We start from the raw sequence: 19,155 nt of genomic DNA on the forward strand, positions 1-19,155 counted from the left end.
ACTCATTGTATAGGTTTTTGGTCAACCAAGCTTCCATAAGACTATCTTGGAGAGAGCTGGGATAGTATTGTAATGAGCCTTGGCTTCTCCATTGCACAGAGTTATTACATCTCTTAAGAGGAGCAGGTGGTTATGGCTGTAACATTCCACTATCGAAACTAGTGGTTGGACATAGATGTATTGTATGACTGGAACTTACACTTCTTAATATAACAAGAACGAGCACGTTTCATGCATATGTTTTATTGTATTCTATGCTATCTGGTTTACTATAAATTACATATTTATTTGTTTGCTTACACATGCATGTATAGCTATCTGTGTATGTATGTATGAAGCTTTCTAAAATGTGTTGTTGGTTTAACCATCACTTTTGAGTTCTTGCTAACTTACCTTCCATGTTGTGATGTATCTTTGCTCGTGTGTTCCCTTCTTACTTTCATGCTATCACAGGTTTCCAGAGGGTGCACTCATCTCAACCCCCGTGTGTTAGAACCCATTATGCACCTTCCTTGGCTTGCTACAGTCATCACAACCTTGCTACCAATAGAGTTATCTTACTTGCCTTTGTGTGAAATCACAGTCAAGGCATTACCATAAAACCCACTGCTAGGACTCCTACACCAAATGGTCTGAGGTATAATTCGAACTTCTTACTGAGGAGATCCCCTGACATGTTGGCGGGTGCAACACCGACAACACTTGCATACCAAACCTATATCCTTGTTAACATTCCTTAATTATGATATTTCAAAGTTTTGCTTTCATCCTTGATATGATGATCTAAAACTTATAACTTTTTGAGTTCGTCATATAAATTTTATATTTTATCTTTTCATTTAGAAGTAAAACATGGTGGACTATCTGAAGATGGGGATTCTACTTTGTCAAAACCTGAGTGTTGTGTATCTTTCTTTAGAGATTTGATGTAATCATATACCTTTTGTTATGAAACATCAATTTCTAGGTTTATTAATTCTAGCTTTCGATCTAGATAATGTGACAATGTATAGGCTTTAGTTGATGTCTTTCTCTTGGTGCCCATCTTTCAAATAGTTTTAGACCTTGATCTAAACTTAAACAAGAACACAAAAAATTACTGATATAACAATAAATACATAGGTGTAGTAGAAATAACACTTCATTTTATTGATATCAAATATTGAACTATTCTTACAAACAAAGTGGAAATAAAACTAGCTCGGGTGATTGTAACTTATCTTTGAGAAGAGATGTGGTAGCTAGATGCCTCTAAATTGTGCTACAATGAGGCTCAAATGATTATTTACTATTGAGAAATAATGGAAAACCCTAAACATCCAAAAACCTAACCCTAGGAGATGAAGCGACAAAACCATGGATCCCATTTGGGTAAATTGGTACATCAACTTCCCAAGGTCTTAACTTTGGCATATGATCTTTGTTTGGCTATTATAATACCTCATTTCAAATATCTTGAAGAGGAGGACAAAATAAAATTGGCAATTTGTTCTGAGACATTTTTGGTGTCTCTTTTCTCCCTCAAAACAACTCTGGAAGTTTAGGACCTAAAAAACTACCAAAAATAGTAAGTTATCCTACAATTAAGGAAATTGAAAAGAAACAACAGTGGGGGTCCAAGTAGAATAGGAGGGTTTCCACCAATATCCACTTGGATCATTATTCCCCCCTTACAAAGAAATGGTCCCCATTGCATTGAGTGTCTCCATGGGATGGGGAAATTCTATTGAACTTGTTCCCTTGTGAGCCATTTGCCTTGGTGCAAGGGCCAGCTTTGAAAACCTGATACAATTGGATCTTCTGCTGGCGATTGTTCTTAATCTATATGTCAATGATCTCACCAGTTGTGGCATGTTCCATGCAATCTGAGTTTATCTTTATTGGTGTGAGTTGTTCTACAATATCGGATGTGTCCAACAATGGTGGAAAGTATGGACGAAGGTGGTCTACATTTAACATTGTGTAGACACCAAGGAAAGTTGAACTGTTGAGCTCGAAATCATTGTCCCATACATCCTTGGTGATGGTGTATGTCCCATATCAAAGTAGTCGAAGCTTGTGGTGGGGTCCTAAGATGCGCTCCTTCTGGAAATGTAGCCAAACTTTATCGCCCACCTTGAACTTATGAGGCACCTGATGTTGATCATGACATTGCTTGTACTTAGCATTGAATCTATCCAATATATAATGGACCTATTGAATTCACTTAATGAATTTGTTAGCCATGTCATCTTACGACTGGACATGAGCCAAATCTGCCTAATGGCTGCAAATGGTATGGCCACATCAATGGGACATAATGGTTTAAATCCCAACCCTACCTGAAAGTGGTTGTCACCTGTTGAGCTATGGAGAGATCTATCGTAGCGGTACTGTAGGGGAGGCTTTCATCCCATGTGCCTGGATGCTTTGAGTTGTACATGTGCATAATGTGTATGATCATCCTGTTGACAACCTCTATTTGGCCATTAGTTTGGGGGTGGAAAGTCATGGACTTAGTAAGTTTGGTATCCAACATCAACCAGAGACTTGACCAAAATGAACTTAGGAATCTATTATCCTAATATGAGATAATGGACTATGGGATCCCAAAGTGTACGCACACTTGCTCAAAGAAGAGCTTAGCAGTGGCCTCTGTTGAGAGACGTTTCATGCAAGCCACCATAATGGCCATCCTAGAGAATCTGTTGACGACCAAAAAAACACAGTCATTGTTGTGCTTAGTAGAAGGAAGGCTCGACATGTAATCCATGGAGATGGATTCCCAAGGTCGACTAGGAGTAGGTAGAGAAGTATATAGGCCTTTCCTCTTGATGGTTGGTTTGGAAATGGTGGAGGCAGTGCAGGATCGTACTTACTTCCCAACATCCTAACGAAGGTTCAACCAATAAAAATACTCATGCAGTACTACCATAGTTTTCTCTACTCTGAAATGTTCAATGACTTGACTATAGTCTACCTCCCAAATCATATTGGAATGCTCACTTGAAGGAACATACATGTGTCCAAAGTGGCATAACATTGCATCCTGGAGGTGAAACTTTGGAAGTTTCTTACCTTCCAGGAGTGTCTGGTATGTGTTGTTGAATTATGGATCGTTATTGTAAATATGTGGCCACTTCAAAGTCTCGTTCCCAGAGGAGTCGAGCACAATGATCAATTCCATGATTGGTGGTCATCTCAGGCATTCTGTAACATTATTGGTGCTTCCCTTCACTTACTTGATGTTCAAATGGAATTTTGTAGGTATGTGGACCATTTTTTATGGTAATAGTTCTGTAATTTCCCCTGTGTCTCTATGAACTGCAGGGGTCAGTGGTATGTGTGGATGATTGTTTCCTTCCCTAGAATGGAATGCTTCTATTATTGAGTGGCCTACACAATGGAATACATTTCTTTTTCATAGGTGGGATACCTTCGAACTGTGTCTGAAAGTGTCTCGTTGTGGTAAACCACTAGATGCCCCGTCTGAGTAAGAATTGCACCAATAACATAATTGGAGGCATCTATCTCAATCTCAAATGGTTGTTGCAGGTCTAGTAATGTGAGCACTAGTGCGTAGCAGATGTGATGCTTGAACTCAAAAAATATGTTTTGTTGGGTTTGAGATCAAATTAACTTTTCTTTCAATCCTCCCTTCGTGACTTGACTTAAGGATGAAGTGATATGAGAGAACCCCAACATGAACCTACAGTAGAAATTGGCAAGACCCAAAAATATGCGGAGCTCTATTAGAGTGGTCGGGAGTGTCCAATCTCGAATCACTTGTATCTTGGGTGGGTCCAGATGCACACCCTTCTCATTAAGGATGTAACTCAAACATTGAACATGCATCATGCCAAAAATGCATTTCATCAAATTGGCACACAGCCTCTGTTGTCACAAGGTTTGGAGGACGTGTCGAATATGGTGGAGGTGCTCTTCCCAACTCTAGCTAAAGATCAAGATGTCATCTAAATACACCACCACAAATGCATTGATGAAGGTTCTCAGTATGTCTTCCATTAATCTCATGAAGGTTGCGGGGGCATTCGTTAACCCAAAAGGCATGACCAACCATTTGAAAAGGCCCTCCTCATATTTGAAGGCATTTTTCCACACATCAAAGGGTTCAATAGGCTGCTCGTGATAACTAGACTTCAAATAAATATTTTTGAAATATTTGGCCCCCTTGAACTGGTCTAGAAGGCAATAAATCCATGGGATTGGGTACCTATTCTGTATAGTGATCTTATTCAATGCCCAATAGTCAATAGAAAGTCTCTAGTTCCTATCCTTCTTCTATACCAAAACAATTGGGCTCTCAGAGGGTCATGAGCTTGGCCTAATGTGCCCTTTCTATGACAACTCATGAATATTCCTCTTTATCACATCATTCTCTAGAACAAAGCATTGATAGTTCGGTTCATTGGGTAGCAGTGCGCCTAGGGTCAGATCGATGGAGTGCTTGCCCTAACAGTGTAGAGGCACCCTCGTAGGTGAGGAGAAAATTTCATTGTACTCCTCCACGGCCTTGTCCATATGTTGTTGTTGTGTGGAGGATCCATGTTCAGAATCTGTGGCCACAATATACTTCTTTCCTTGAGGGCGAATCATAAGGAAAACAAATTTTCTGCTCTCTGAAATGATCTTAAGGCATTTCTTTGTAGTGATTAAAGAGATGGTCGTGGGTGGGGCTACATCAGATATCCTGTACAACTTATTTCCCAAAGTAATAATCACAAGATCTCAGCCTAGACTCATATACAACATGTTGCTTCCACAAGTATGGTTGTCCTAATAATACATCACGAACTTCAAGAAGGATAACATCACATAGTACCTCATCCATGAAGGGCTTGATGTTGTAGGGATGGTGGCATTGTTGGTTGACACAGAGATCTCATCCTTAGTGAAGCCACATGTTGTTGTATGACTACAAATGTGTTGTAGTCAGTAGGCCTAGCCGCTTCATGATCTATGCTTAAATGAGGTTCTTTTGGCCCCCAATGTTGACAACTGCAGTGGAGAACCCTTCACCCACATTTGTGACTGGAATAGGCATTCCCCCTCCTCTGGATTTTCAAGCTCATTCTTTTGGATCTTGGTGGTGGCCATAGTGGCACTGGGTTCCAAATCAATGATCTTCTTCCCTTTTCCATTCCCCTTGTTGGGTTCTAACTCAAAGTCAGAACATGCATCTGATTTGGAAGCATTCAGCTTGCCCACCAGTGACTACTTGTTCGGACACTCACTCATGTTGTCAGTGGAGATCTTATTGAACTAACACCATATTCCTGTGTCCTTCTTTATGTTCATGGTGTTGTTCTCTTCTTGTGACTTTGGTGGGTTGTCCTGCATCACCCCACCTTAGCTTTGTCATTTTCTTTGTGGTTTTGGGGACGCCTTTCCCTTTCTTTGGATTCATAGATCCAAAGTCTCACATCTTTTGTTTAAACTTCTTCTCAATATTGAAAACGTATTGGTACACTATGCCAAGTGAGGGGACATTCAACAACTCCATCTCATCCTGGATGTACCTGTGTAGGAAGGCATGGTACTTGAGTATGAAAAACATTGGCAAACTCTAACATGTCTTGGTCCATTCCCTATCCAAAACGTGGTACACTTTATGTATTTATCCTCATAGCTCCCAATAGGGTGGTACTTCTCGTTGTTGGTGTTTGAGAATGAATTCAAATTGGGTGTAGCTGGAAATAGTGAGGGTGTACTTTCATCCTTCTTCTCACAGTATGTTTTCCAATAGTTCTTGATGTGTGCGGTGGCTTTGAGAAGTGGAAAAGTCATATTTTCCTGGATGGAAAAATGAGGAACAGAAAAATATATTTCTAGCAGATTTAACCATTTATATATAGCGCCCGCATCTATCTGACCTTCAAATATGGTGATGTCAAAGCTAACATGTATCTTAAAGGGTGTGGCACTTCTAGAGTAGATACTGAAAGAATATGTGTAGCCTTTGGGTAGCCATTGAAGGATCTGGGCAAAGTTGTCCACCATCGCATTCTCCTGTCACTCGAGGGCTCCTTCGATCAATATTTGAAAGGATCTCTTGCCCCCTCGTCTTTATTCTCTTTTGTCCTAGGAAGCCGTTAGGATTTGTGTGGCTGGTCTTACAAAGGTTCAACCAGTTCGAGCCCTAACTCCTTATATCCTAACCTCGTTAGGGACATGCAAAGAAAAACAAAGAAAGAGAAAATCACTCTGATACCACTAATCCAAACTTAAACAGGAATGCAAAAAATTACTGATATAGCCATAAATAAAGAGATGTAGTAGAAATAACACTTCATTTGATTAATATCAAATACTAAAATATGCTTACAAACAAAATGGAAATAAAACTAGCTCGGGCGATGGTAACTTATCTCTCAGAAGAGATGTGGTGGCCACATGCCTTTGAACTATGTTACAAGGAGGATCAAAGACCTATTTATTATTGGGAAAAAATGGAAAATTCTAAACATCCAAAAACCTAACCCTATGAGATCAAATGCCAAAATTGTGTGCCGCGTTTGGAAAAATTGGTACATCAACTTCCTTGGGTCGTAACTTTGGCATACGATCTCTGTTTGGCTATCATAATACCTTGTTTTGAATACCTCGAAGAGGAGGCCAAAAAAGCTAGAAAATCGATTTGGGACTTCTTTGTTGTTTACATTTTCCCTAAAACCATGTTTTAGCCCCTCAAAATGGCTCCGAATGTTTAGCACTTGAAAAAAAATAGCTAAAAATAGTAAGTTGTGCTACAATTAATGAAATTGAAAGGAAACAACGGTGGGGGTCCATGTGGAATAGGTGTGTGGCCACCAATATCCACTTGGATTAGATCTAGGCCCTTACTTCTATACTTTTTTAGATACATGATTTTATGGAAGACTTCCCTATTCTTCATCATGCTCCTTTGCTTCAATCACTGATTGATCATGGACTTTAACAATATCCTTTTCCTTTGTAGCCAAGAACTTTCTCATACTCCTTGTAATCATTTGAGACTAAATTTTGACCTCCTTATTCTTCTATACAACTTTACTCAATTTAGGGTTCTATACAGCTCGAGTGTGCCTAATGGTTAAGAGCATGTGTTTCCTCCTAAGAGGTCACAGGTTCAAAACCAGAGGGGGGTAGAGTATGTATGTCTTCGTAGACTTAGCAGTCAAATCGCTGCGTGGAGGTGGGTCCCTTGTCCCACAAACAAGGGGGTCTCATACACAAATTTGGTGTCTGGCTTGGCCATGACCTTAAAAATGGATATTATTATTATTATTACAATGGTTTTACCTTTTCATTCTCTCTTTGTCTTTTTCACCCTTATTCTACCTATTTCCTTTTTTTGTCACTTTCCTAGTTTCTTTTCCTATGGTTTTACTTTAGGATTTTGTAGCTTAGGGTTTGAAACCCTAGCCTTATCTCTTATTTCCTCATCAATATTTGAAAGTACAAGTTCTAGAGTCTTTTCCTTATAAGATTTAGTTTTCTTGGTCTTCCTTTTTGAACCCTTGTGTTTTTTATCCATTTCTTTGTTGTGATTTATGGGTTCAAGGTTTGAAATCTTTGCTCCTGAAACCATTGGGACATTTCTTTTTCATTTTGAGCCTTGCACCTCTATCTCTTAAGGTGCCTCATTGAAGTAGTTTCTTATCAAGAATTCTTCTCAATTATCATGTTATTGGTGCAACCTAGCTTCAACCGAAATTTTGACTAATCTATAGTTATATATACTTCGTTTTGGATTACATGAATTATGTTGTATACCGAGGGAACTTCTTCAAACTATTGAGTATATAGTATGGAAATTTGATTTCATATCCATTTACAAATGAAAAAGAAAAATGAAGGTGATAAAAGAACATAAGTTTGTACCTCCCTTCATAGGTGACATACTTTTTAAGCATGAAAAGAATGTCCCTCAATTTATTTTTCAATTCCATCACCAACACACCGTTATTCCAATTTATAGGTATATCCAAATTTACAAGTAATATTTTCCATATTTCTCCCTTAATCCTTTGCTTTCTTAACCTATTATCATTGTCCTGTGTTAGTCCTTTGACTTCTATAATGAAGGAATTTGTCAATTTCAAGTGAATAAATATAATATATGACTCAATTTTATCAAATGACCTTGAAAATTTCTTTAGCGCCTCATTATCATACCCATGGAACTTATATAAAATTATCATCCCCTACCTTTTCAAAATGCTTCCTGCATTTTAGATAAGCATCAAAATGTTCTATGCCAGTGACCTTATGTCTCACCATGGGCACCATTGCTAACCATTAATTTTAAGGGAGTTGGAAATTGAATTTACTCTTTTCCACGAGATAAAATAGAATGGGAGCAATTGTATAATGTGAGTTAGTGTAAGATAAAAGTGGAAGGGTTTTACTAGAATGAGGAGCAATGAAGTATGAACATAGAAATCTTATCATTAAAATGGAAGAAAGATTGCAATATTCAAAATGATCAAAGGATTCATAACTTATTGAAATTATGATTGCATTTAGTAATTAATGATAGCAACAATCATTGATTTTAAAGAATACCAATGAATCATGGCAACACAATTTGATGATTAATTTAAATCTTCAACGATATCCGCATATGAGGGCGATGTATGCAAATCATGAGTTTGCATGTTATGGCATATGGTTTTGAATTATGGAGTATACCAAATATATTTCCAATAACGTTCCTATACCTCATTATTCTTATTGTAAAAACAATATAAAGTTAATTTTACCTTTGAATTACCTGTAACGAATGATTGATCACTTGTAAGGTTGTAATAGAATGTGTTAATGTTCGTGTTAATCCTCCCATATATCTGATGCATAACTTTGACATTATAAATTTTCTTGATGAAATCCCCTTTTGTGAAGACTCAAAACATGACGAATTTAATGTCAAGCTACATAAAATTCATTAATAGATCATAAAAATGATATTAGAGATTATGTTTTAAGCATGTTCAGAAAATTTCAATAGCTACCCTATGTTGATATAGCTACAAAAATTCTAAAGCCTCTTTCTTTGTACAATTTCTTGGGTGATGATGTAATTTGAAATATTGAGGCTCTGAAATTGCCAGTGCTTTAATACTTTGAAGATTTTTATTTCTTCGATGCTGCAAGAGATTATTTTTACTTATGTAAAAGAAATTTATATCATAGAAATGGAGACTCACAAAATTGAACTAGAAATATAGGACAAGAATTGAAGAGTGAATTATGTCTAACAAATGCTAGCTTTTCGACAAAATTCTTGTACAATTGTACCTAACATCTTGTTTTTCATAGTTGTATTTTTATTGTTGTTCTTATTTGATTAGAAAAATTAAATGGTGTTAGGAGAAAGAAAATAATTTCCTTGTTCACTAACTCCATTCCTCAATGTTGAAGTATATTTTGAACAAATTCTTATTTTGTTAAAGGATTTTGATATAATATTAGTTTATTCCCATTAACTAGAAAAGAAGTGTACTCTTCAACAATGTTCATGATTTGGACTAATCCACTATCATAAACTGTCCTAATTTCATATGGCCATACAAATTATTATTTTGTTAAGGGATTTTGATATAATATTAGTTTATTCCCATTAACTAGAAAATAAGTGTCCTCTTCAACAATGTTCATGATTTGGACTAATCCACTATCATAAATTGTCTTAATTTCATATGGCCATATGGCCATAACTAGCGTGTTTGAGGTATTCCATTGATATTTTAAATCAAAAATCAAATAGAAAAGCCTAATCCCCTTATTTTCATTCCTTTGTTGTGATGAAATTCAGTAATTTCATTCTTTGCTATTGGATACAATTAATACTATGAATTGCATCTTGTCAAATCTCATTCAATTCCTTGAGTTGAACTAATCTTTGATGTTGTTATTTTGAGATATTTAATCCCATTTTGGCTATTATTTTTAAGGCCTTTACTTTAAATTCAATGGGAAGAAAGACTTCCTTTCCACATACAATATCATAAAGTGTATTCTGAGTAGTATTTATCCATGTTACATCCAAAATTCTTCTTGACTCTTGTATGCCCAACTTTTGCATGCAATTATATTGTATTGGTCAACATGGATTCAAGAACTTTGTTTACCAATTCCACTTTCCCATTGGATTTTGGGTGGTATGGAGAATGATTTCGGTGCTTAATCTTGTATTGTTCCATAATCTTCTAAATAATGTTATATGTAAATTGAGTGCACTACTATGTAACTATTCCTCTTGGAACACCAAAACAAGTAAATATTTCCTCAAAAAGAAAATATGCAATATGTTTTTCAGTAGCATAACTAATGGTTTAAATTCTACCCTTTTAGTAACATAATCAATACATACTAGAATATACTTCTTTTTCATTCATGTTGGATTAATTGGCTCTACAAAGTATAGAGCCCATTTCTCAAATGAATTTGTGAGTACTTGAGTTTGCAAAGGAATTTCATCTCTTTTCACTAGTCGATCCATCCTCTAAATACTATCATAACTTCTAACATATTCTGTGGCATCTTTAAAAAGAGATGTCCAATAATATCTAGAACGGACTTTGGAGTTATTCTCTCAGGAAAATGACCTCCACATTATCATGGCATGCTTTTAGTGTATCCAATACTTCATCTTCCCTCATAGATATCCAAATGACTAAATTAGGTCTAGTATGGAAATGTTCCCCATTTACGAAAATGTTCCAAATGACTAAATTTAGTGAAAATTTTTGAGTTAGTTTCCTTATAGCCAAATAGTTAGGAATATATGCATACCAAGGGTTTTAATAGCAACTACAAAAAAAATCATTAGGAAAGATATCATCTATATGAATTCATTCATTTTCATTCTGAATCCTAGAAATGAAATTGGCTATTGTATTCCCTTGTATAGGCTTGCCTAATATAATAATTTAGAGAGAGATTTTTTGGCAAAAATCACATGGAAAATCATTTGTCGACGCGTTTCGAACCAACAAGTGTGGTTAATAATGTTGAATTCGAAAATAACAAAAGCCACCTAGTGATTTTAACATCAGCTATAAGTTTATCCATCAAATACCTAAGAGTAGAATGATCCATGTGAATAAGTGTTTCATACCCAGTAATATGATTTTTGAACTTACTAATGGCATGAAAAAATACAAGAAACTCCTTTTATGTTATAGTATAATTTAACTCAATAAGAGTCAAAATTTTTCTAATATAGTAAATATCATAATGAGTTTTATGTTATTTTTTTCCTAAGAAAACTAAAGTAGTAGTTGAAGCATTAGTGGAAATATGAGATGGAAAAGACCAATTCGGTCCCCTCAAAATAGGTGCTTTATAAAGCTTCATTTCTAGTGTGTTACAAGCAAAGTAACAAGTCCAAAAGGATTCACTATCTTTGATGATAAATTTGAATAGTGGTGAGGTTGTATTTGTAAATTTCCTATAAATATTCTATAATAGCCAACATGTATGAGAAAATGTCTTACATATTTTTGAGTTTTGGGAAGTAAGATTTTAGAAATAATCTTAGTATTTGATAAATCAAATTGAATGATAGCACTTGAAAGATAATTCCATGAAACAATTCCTGGAAATTCTCATGACTTAAAGGAATACTTGTTTCACGGCATCTACAAATAATTTTTTTTTAAGATTTTTGAAGGATTCTTGAAAATTATTACGATAGACTCTAAATTCAACCATGTATTCCTCTACAAAATCATGGATCAAGTTAGATAAAATATCTAAAATAGCTTGTTGAAATGTAATACGATCACTACACAATCCAAAAGGTAATACTCTATAAGCATATGTTCCCAAAAAATATGTAAAACACATCTTTACTTGATATTTTACTGCAATATATATTTTGTTATATCCACTAAAACAATTAGGAAAATAAAAATATTTATTTCATGTTAAGCTCTCTAAGACTTGATCAGTAAAGGTAGAGGGAAATGATAGTTTAAAGTAGTTTTGTTCAATCCTCTATAATTTATGCAAACCCACCACTTACCAATCTTTTTAAGCACAATTACGAATGGAGATACCCACTGGATATGAGAAATTGGATATATGAAATGTATATTTAACAATATTTCTAATTCCTCGTTTATAATTTCTCTTAAAATAGGATTCATGCACCTTTGAGGTTGCCTCATAAGCCTAACATTTTCCAATCTAGAAATATGATGCATACATGTATTAGGATTTATTCCTCACATATCAGTGTATTCCCATGAAAATGCATTGGTATGTTTTTGTGAGATCTACACTAATTTCAATTATTGATAATTTTCCAGGTTAGAATAAATGTTTAGAGTTTTTTATGGATCAATATCGATAGTAATACAACCAAATTTCATTATAGAATTTAATAATATCATGGAATGGCATGACGAAAGATTCTATATAGATAAATTTTCCTAAAAGAAAATCCAAAATACAAGTATAACAAACTTGCCCCCCATGATCTTAACGAAATTCATAATTATTAATGAAATTTGTAATTTTACTTTCATCAATATCTTTCTTGAAATCCAGATAGTATGAGATTGTTAATAAATGTTGCACTCTTTGTGAAAATTCCATTAGAGATGGTCATATCGCATGATCAATAACTAATAAATGCATTAGTCATGGCTAACCATGGCCTTCCTAAAATTAATGAATGACCTCCAAAGTTCGATTTAGGTGTTAAAAATGTGAAATCAGCTGGGTACCCCATCAGTTTGCGGAGACAATAATATCCTCTAATACACCTTTTTGTTTAATAATATATTTGTATACTAATTTTAAGACAATTGATGTGTTATGAAGATTATTGAAATATAATTCATCCATTATATTCCTTGTCATGACATTTATTTCTACTCCTAAATCAATGAGTGTATTTAGAATTGCAACATTATTAATGCGAATTTTTTCAATGGGACTTTTTGGATCAAGATATTTTTCAATATAGTTTTTGTCCCATCATGATATCTGCCAATTTACGAATATGATGCAAATTTTATCATTCCTTTCTTTTTCTTATTGGTTTCTTTAAACTTTATTCCTTTACTCTTTTAGCATAAATTAGGACATCTTTTGTTGCGTGAAGTAAAGGTATAAGAACCAAAACATTCCTAAATTCATCCAACATATCATAACAAAATGGTACCAATCGGTGCTTTAAATTTAATTGTTCCTCTGCATGTAATCTTTTGGGAAAATGAGGATCTCTAGATGTAGAGGGTTGATTCACTATAGGAGTAGAGGAAATTCATTTTCTTATGTATCATGAATTATTGTATTGGGAATTTATTCTTGATTATGTTCTTTAATGATAAAAATGGGTTCTCTATCATGTACCCTTCTTGATATAAGATGAATTCCATTTAGGCAATTAGGGGTAATCATTTAGGCTATAAAATTATGTAACTCAATGTTGTAAGTAGCTACTTTATTATTTAGTTTTGTGATGGGTTATGCAAGTAGTTGCATAGTCCTTTAAGGAGGTTGTGTGGAAGGAAATTGTAATTGTTGTGTTTATGGGTTTTTTAGTTGTATAAGAGATTGATTCAGATAAGATTGTTGAGGTTGAGAAGAATATTGAGGATAATATGCTAAGTATTGTGGATTTTTTGAATATTGGGGATATTATTGTGGACACTGAGAAAAATTTGGAATACCTCCATAAGTGTGCCCTTTCCATACTTGTTGCCAAGATTCCTTTTAGGTTTTTAGTGACCATTTTTACCAAAGTAAAGGTCTATTCCAAATATGTTGCGGATAATAATGATATGGATTAAATTTCTATGTGCGATCATGGGCAATATTTGATTGGAATGGTTGCCATGGTATTCTAGGTGCAACATAGCAAAGCTACTATGAAGCTTCATTTTCTTTGTTGTCTCCTTGATATACTACCTTCAGCCTTGGAAAACATCGAAAATCCTTTGTTGCATGTTTTTTTTGCACATATAACCTGGAGTTCAATGTTATACAAAGGGAATTCATGCAAAGAATTAATTTTTATACATATTGAAAAAAATATTGATAAGGCTACATTTTCTACTTTATTTTATTCTAGATTTTCAATATATCTAACTACTCACAAAGATTTCCAAGAATTTCTATTTTAAAATTTTCAAGTAAGTTACATAGTTCAACTCTACCTACTCCACTAGTTGTCTATTTAGATACCCTATATATGATGGAATCTCTAGGTCCCTTACCATATTCATATATTCCTCTCAAAATGTGTTTGAACAATTCACAAATTTCTGCAAAACTTGTTTGAGATACATATCCTTTTTAAATTATATTTAAAATATTTATCCATTCATCTCTAATGCATCTAAATAAAGAGTTTTAAGATTATCAAGAATTAAATTATTTTGTTTATTTGTTTTGACAATATAGGACAATCTTATTACATAATCCACAAGAGGTTCATTTTCCTTTGGACTCATTTTAAAAACTCGCTCTTTCATATCATGATCTATGTAATAGTATTTATACTTTTCAATAAAATCTTGACACATTTCATTGCTTTTTATAATAAAATATGTACCTAATATTACAAACCATCATAAAGCACCACCTTTAAGAGTATAATGAAATAACTTTAACTATTGAACATCAAGTGAATAATCATAGCTTTAACATAATACCTTAAACACAACGGGGAAATGTTTAGGATATTTTGTTCTTAAACTGTGAGAATTGGTAGCATGGATGGTGAAATATTTTTCATATTCAATTTGGTTATTGGATATTGAATATTGAATCTAGATTCTTCTTCTTCTTCTTCTTCAGCTTGATGATGTATTGGTCCTCTTTGTCCATTTCCTCATGTTATTGGTCCCTTTCTAACTCTTGTTTCTTCTGTTCCTTTTCCCTATTTTCAATCATTGATTCTTCTTACATATGAGAGTATGATAGTTCCTCTATTGAATTTTGTTCAATTCATTTCTCTTTGATTTGTTGTTCTTCAGGTGAAATTTCCTCTATCATAGTTTCTTCAACTGGTATCTCTAGTTGATGTCCAATGAATGCCTCTCTTGTTGGATGTGAATAGAAGACAACTACTTGTGTTGAAGATTCATCTTGATCTTTGGATCTTCCTCTTGATTCTACCTAACAATATGACGATGTGTGATGTGAATGATGATGTGGCTCTTATTACACCACGTGTTGAACCAATTGTGTTGGTAGGTGGAGAGTTATTGAAGTTATCCCACCTATAACAAATCTACCTTTAGAGTCTCTTTCCTTATTCATGCATCCTACTTATGATGTTTTTCTTATGAAAATAATTGTATTCCTATATTAGAAACTAATTCCTTCGTACACTTCCCTGACAATCGCACCAAAAAATTATCAGTCAATCTATAGCTCAAAGATTTTGTTACATTTAATTTAGAAATCCATGTTGGAAAACTTGTGAAGTGTAATGGAAAATATATGCAGGACCTAGTTTCTAACTTATTTACCAAAAACCACTTTGAAAACAATCTAACATTAAGTAAATAAAAAAAAATTCATGATGAAAAGAAAATGCAAGCAATAAAAGTTGACATAGAAATAGTTCTAAATGCTTTTAAAGCATCAACCCATGAGGATTTTTTGTCTTGTGATAATCACATAAAAATTTTAAACAATAACTTAATTAGTCATAATCTATGAAACCGGTTCAAATAAGTCCTTAAACAATTTAATAGTTTGTGTAGGTAGCATTTACTGTGTATTCACACACAAGTTGCAAATATCAAGAAATTAAAACAAATAAAACTAGCACTCATTTACATGAATGAGCTTAAAATAGAATTAAAGAGCATGTAACATATTCCTTACATGGGGGGCCTCCTAAGTTGCTTAAGTGTTGCTAGAGAACTCATATAACTTTAAACTATTGAAAAAATCTAAAACATGAAACAATTCATAAAAATATCTTGAATGCGTATTTTTAAAATAGAATTTTATGTCATCAGAAATTAGATTACAAAGGATATCTATGATGCATGTATGAGAGATTGAATCCATGAATGAGAGGTTAAATGCATGAACATCTCAAACCTAGTATTTTGGTAAAATAAAACTAAATCGAAGGTGGACCTAATTTGTCTCTCTTGCCATTAATCCAATTGTTCTATTATTGGTCTGCATACTCTACCACTTCATGGTTTCCTTTGAATGTTCATTTGGATATTCTCCTATGTTGTGTTGGAAGGAGCTGGAACTGAATGATGGTAGGTGGAGAAGTTTGAGGTTCTCATTTGTAACAAGCTCCAAAATTAAATCTCATTTTTCCATGCTCATATCTATCTAAACCTTTAACTTAAATACAATATCAATAATTGGCTACATAATGATAGGTAGGTATGGAATTGATAATTCCATAGCTTATAACATTTAAACTACTTCTACAAAATAATAAAAGAATATATGGGAAGAATGGGAATTATGCCTTGGATTTACTTTTGATATAAGCTCGTGTAGCTCATAGCATGAGTTTTCATAAAAAAGGATTGAAATATACTATAAGTTGGTTGACATGATGCATTTCTAAGGAGTATGTTAAATGTAATGATGATTGATTATTGGCAAAAAGGTTTCATTTCGTAGGTCCAACATATAGTTTGAAGTACTTCTTAGAGTAATGATTATCTTTATAGGAGAAAAAATGGGATAGAATAATGGTAAGTCCATGAATTTGAAATTATATAGAAGAAATGATAATATAAGATGGTGAAAAATTCACTTTCAAGTAAATACGAATAAATATGGGCCTTACTATTTTCTATTTCTATCTCTCACTCTAATTGGGTGGAAGAAGTAAGGACATAATGGAAGCATGATGAAAATATATGCACCTTAATTCGAAAACTATGAGAGAAACCAAGCAAATTAGATAATAATAAAAAATTGAAGAATGGTTTACAATGGTATTATGATCACATATATTTATGTAATAATTCTGAAATCAAACAAAAGGTCCCTTTGGAATTGCACAGTTTTCCTATAGGGGGACACTTAGATTCATTTTAAACATTCCATAGGATGAAGAAGGATAAATTTTTCAGAAGAACTTAAAATTAATATTTGAAGTTTTGTGGCTGAATGTTTTATTTTTTAACATAATAATATTGAGACAATCAATACCCTAGGTCTCCTACAACCATTACATATAATGGGTTAAGGTTGGGAAGAATTTTCAAATGGATTTTACTAGAACTTTACAAAACTTTGAAGGAAAGAATTCAATCATGGCATTAATGGATAGACTAATAAAATATGCCTTTTCCTCTTTTTGTCATCCTTTAAAATAAAGTACAATATAAGTATCATTCATGGAAATAGTTGAAAAGATACTTGGAATCCCTAAGGCTATTTTAAGTGACAAAGATCCAATTTTCACTGGAAATTTGAGGACTTGAGTTTTTTATGTTTCAATACTTAATTGGGTCATAATGCATCTTACCATCCTCAATCCAATGGGTAAATTTATATTTTGAATAAATATTTATAAGGAAATATTCATTTCTTTTCATGTGATAAACAAATAAAATGGGTCAAGTGGTTTCCCTTTGCAAAATGATTGTACAACATATTATTTCATACTTCATCAAAAATATCACCATCTATGGCATGTTAGGGATATCATCTTTTATTCATGATATCACCTTTGAAAAAGGACTATAGATGTTTACGAAATGGTGGAATAAATAGGGAACAAAGAAGATTTTATCAAACTATTAAAAGAGAACTGGATCATAGCACAAAATAGGATGAAATGATAAGCAAATCAACATTTCAATGAAAGGGAATTTGAAATGGGGGATCAGGTAATTTTAAGGCTAAAATCATATAAATAAATGTCCCTCAAGTGAAAAAAAGGAAAATAAATTATAACCCAAGTATTGTGGGCCCCATAATATGTTATAGAGGACTAAAATTGTAACACCATGATTTGAAGCCCAACTTGTAATTATTATTCTGACTTGTATTATTGGGAGATGCCAACATGTATATTATGTTGGAACTTTGCAAATGTAATCGTGTCTTTACATTTGATGAAAATATTTCCAACAATTTAATGAAAGGGGAAGCCTATATGGATCTTTTACCAATGAAAGGAAGTTGTGAGGGGGAACTAGAAAGTAATTTGTTAGTATAAATTCCTTACCTAGAATTAAATGTCTAGTTTCCATTATCCACAAAAAATTATATTAACGAGTTGAACTACCAACTGTTGGAAATAATACTAAGAGGGGGCATGAATAATTATTTACAATTCAATAATTTTTCATTTCCCAATCATATTTATATACACTACTTCAGTGAAGTGAACTTGCATGTGTACTCTGTTGGAAATAATACTGAGAGGGGGGGGGAATCAGTATTATCAAGCAATTTACCAAATCTTCCTTATTTGATCTTTTGAATTATTCTTGCATATCAGTACCATAAAATAATGAGCATGAATAAAGAAAATAGACAGTCACACCAAAGAACACAAGATGTAAGGTGGAAACCCAATGCGGGAGAAAACCACCTGCTGCAATATGTCTCTATCTTCTTTCAAGAAATTCTTTTTACAATGATTTTGTACTGGTGCAGTCCTTTACCAGCACGCAGGCTGCAACCTGCAGAGAGCTACAACTCTCTCTCGTTTTCCAGTCTCTCCTGGAAGGGAGCTACAACCCCCTACTTCTTTTCATGAAGAATCAAATGATCAACAAGTATACAACAGATACAGTCACTACAGATATCAGATCAGTAATTACAGAAATAACCCAGAACACCTTATGAACAGAAATATACAGTCAACAGATCATCTTAAGACAGGGACGCATATTTTCTTTCTGTGACCTGCGACTGGACGCAGTCTACCTTCCACTGTTCTGCGTGCCGACGCACTGTTCCTCTATGATTTGCTGCGACCGGCGCACCCAGAAACACTATCGCGCCGCGTCTTTTTCTTCAGAGACGCACCCAATAACACAGTCGTGCCGCGTCCTTTGCCTCAGAGACGCACCTGAGCCTTTACTGTACTGCGTCCCGGCGCACTTTCCCTTCACTGAACCTGCGTCCCTTCAGATATAAAAGATATGAGGACTTCAGAACCAACCCAAACACTCAGATCCACAGATCTGATCATGCGCCATAGAGATC

The sequence above is a fragment of the Pinus tabuliformis genome, chromosome 6 (genome assembly GCF_031772625.1).
Source record: "Pinus tabuliformis cultivar Carrire ecotype Pingquan chromosome 6, CPIR1, whole genome shotgun sequence".
Classification (NCBI taxonomy): Eukaryota; Viridiplantae; Streptophyta; class Pinopsida; order Pinales; family Pinaceae; genus Pinus; species Pinus tabuliformis.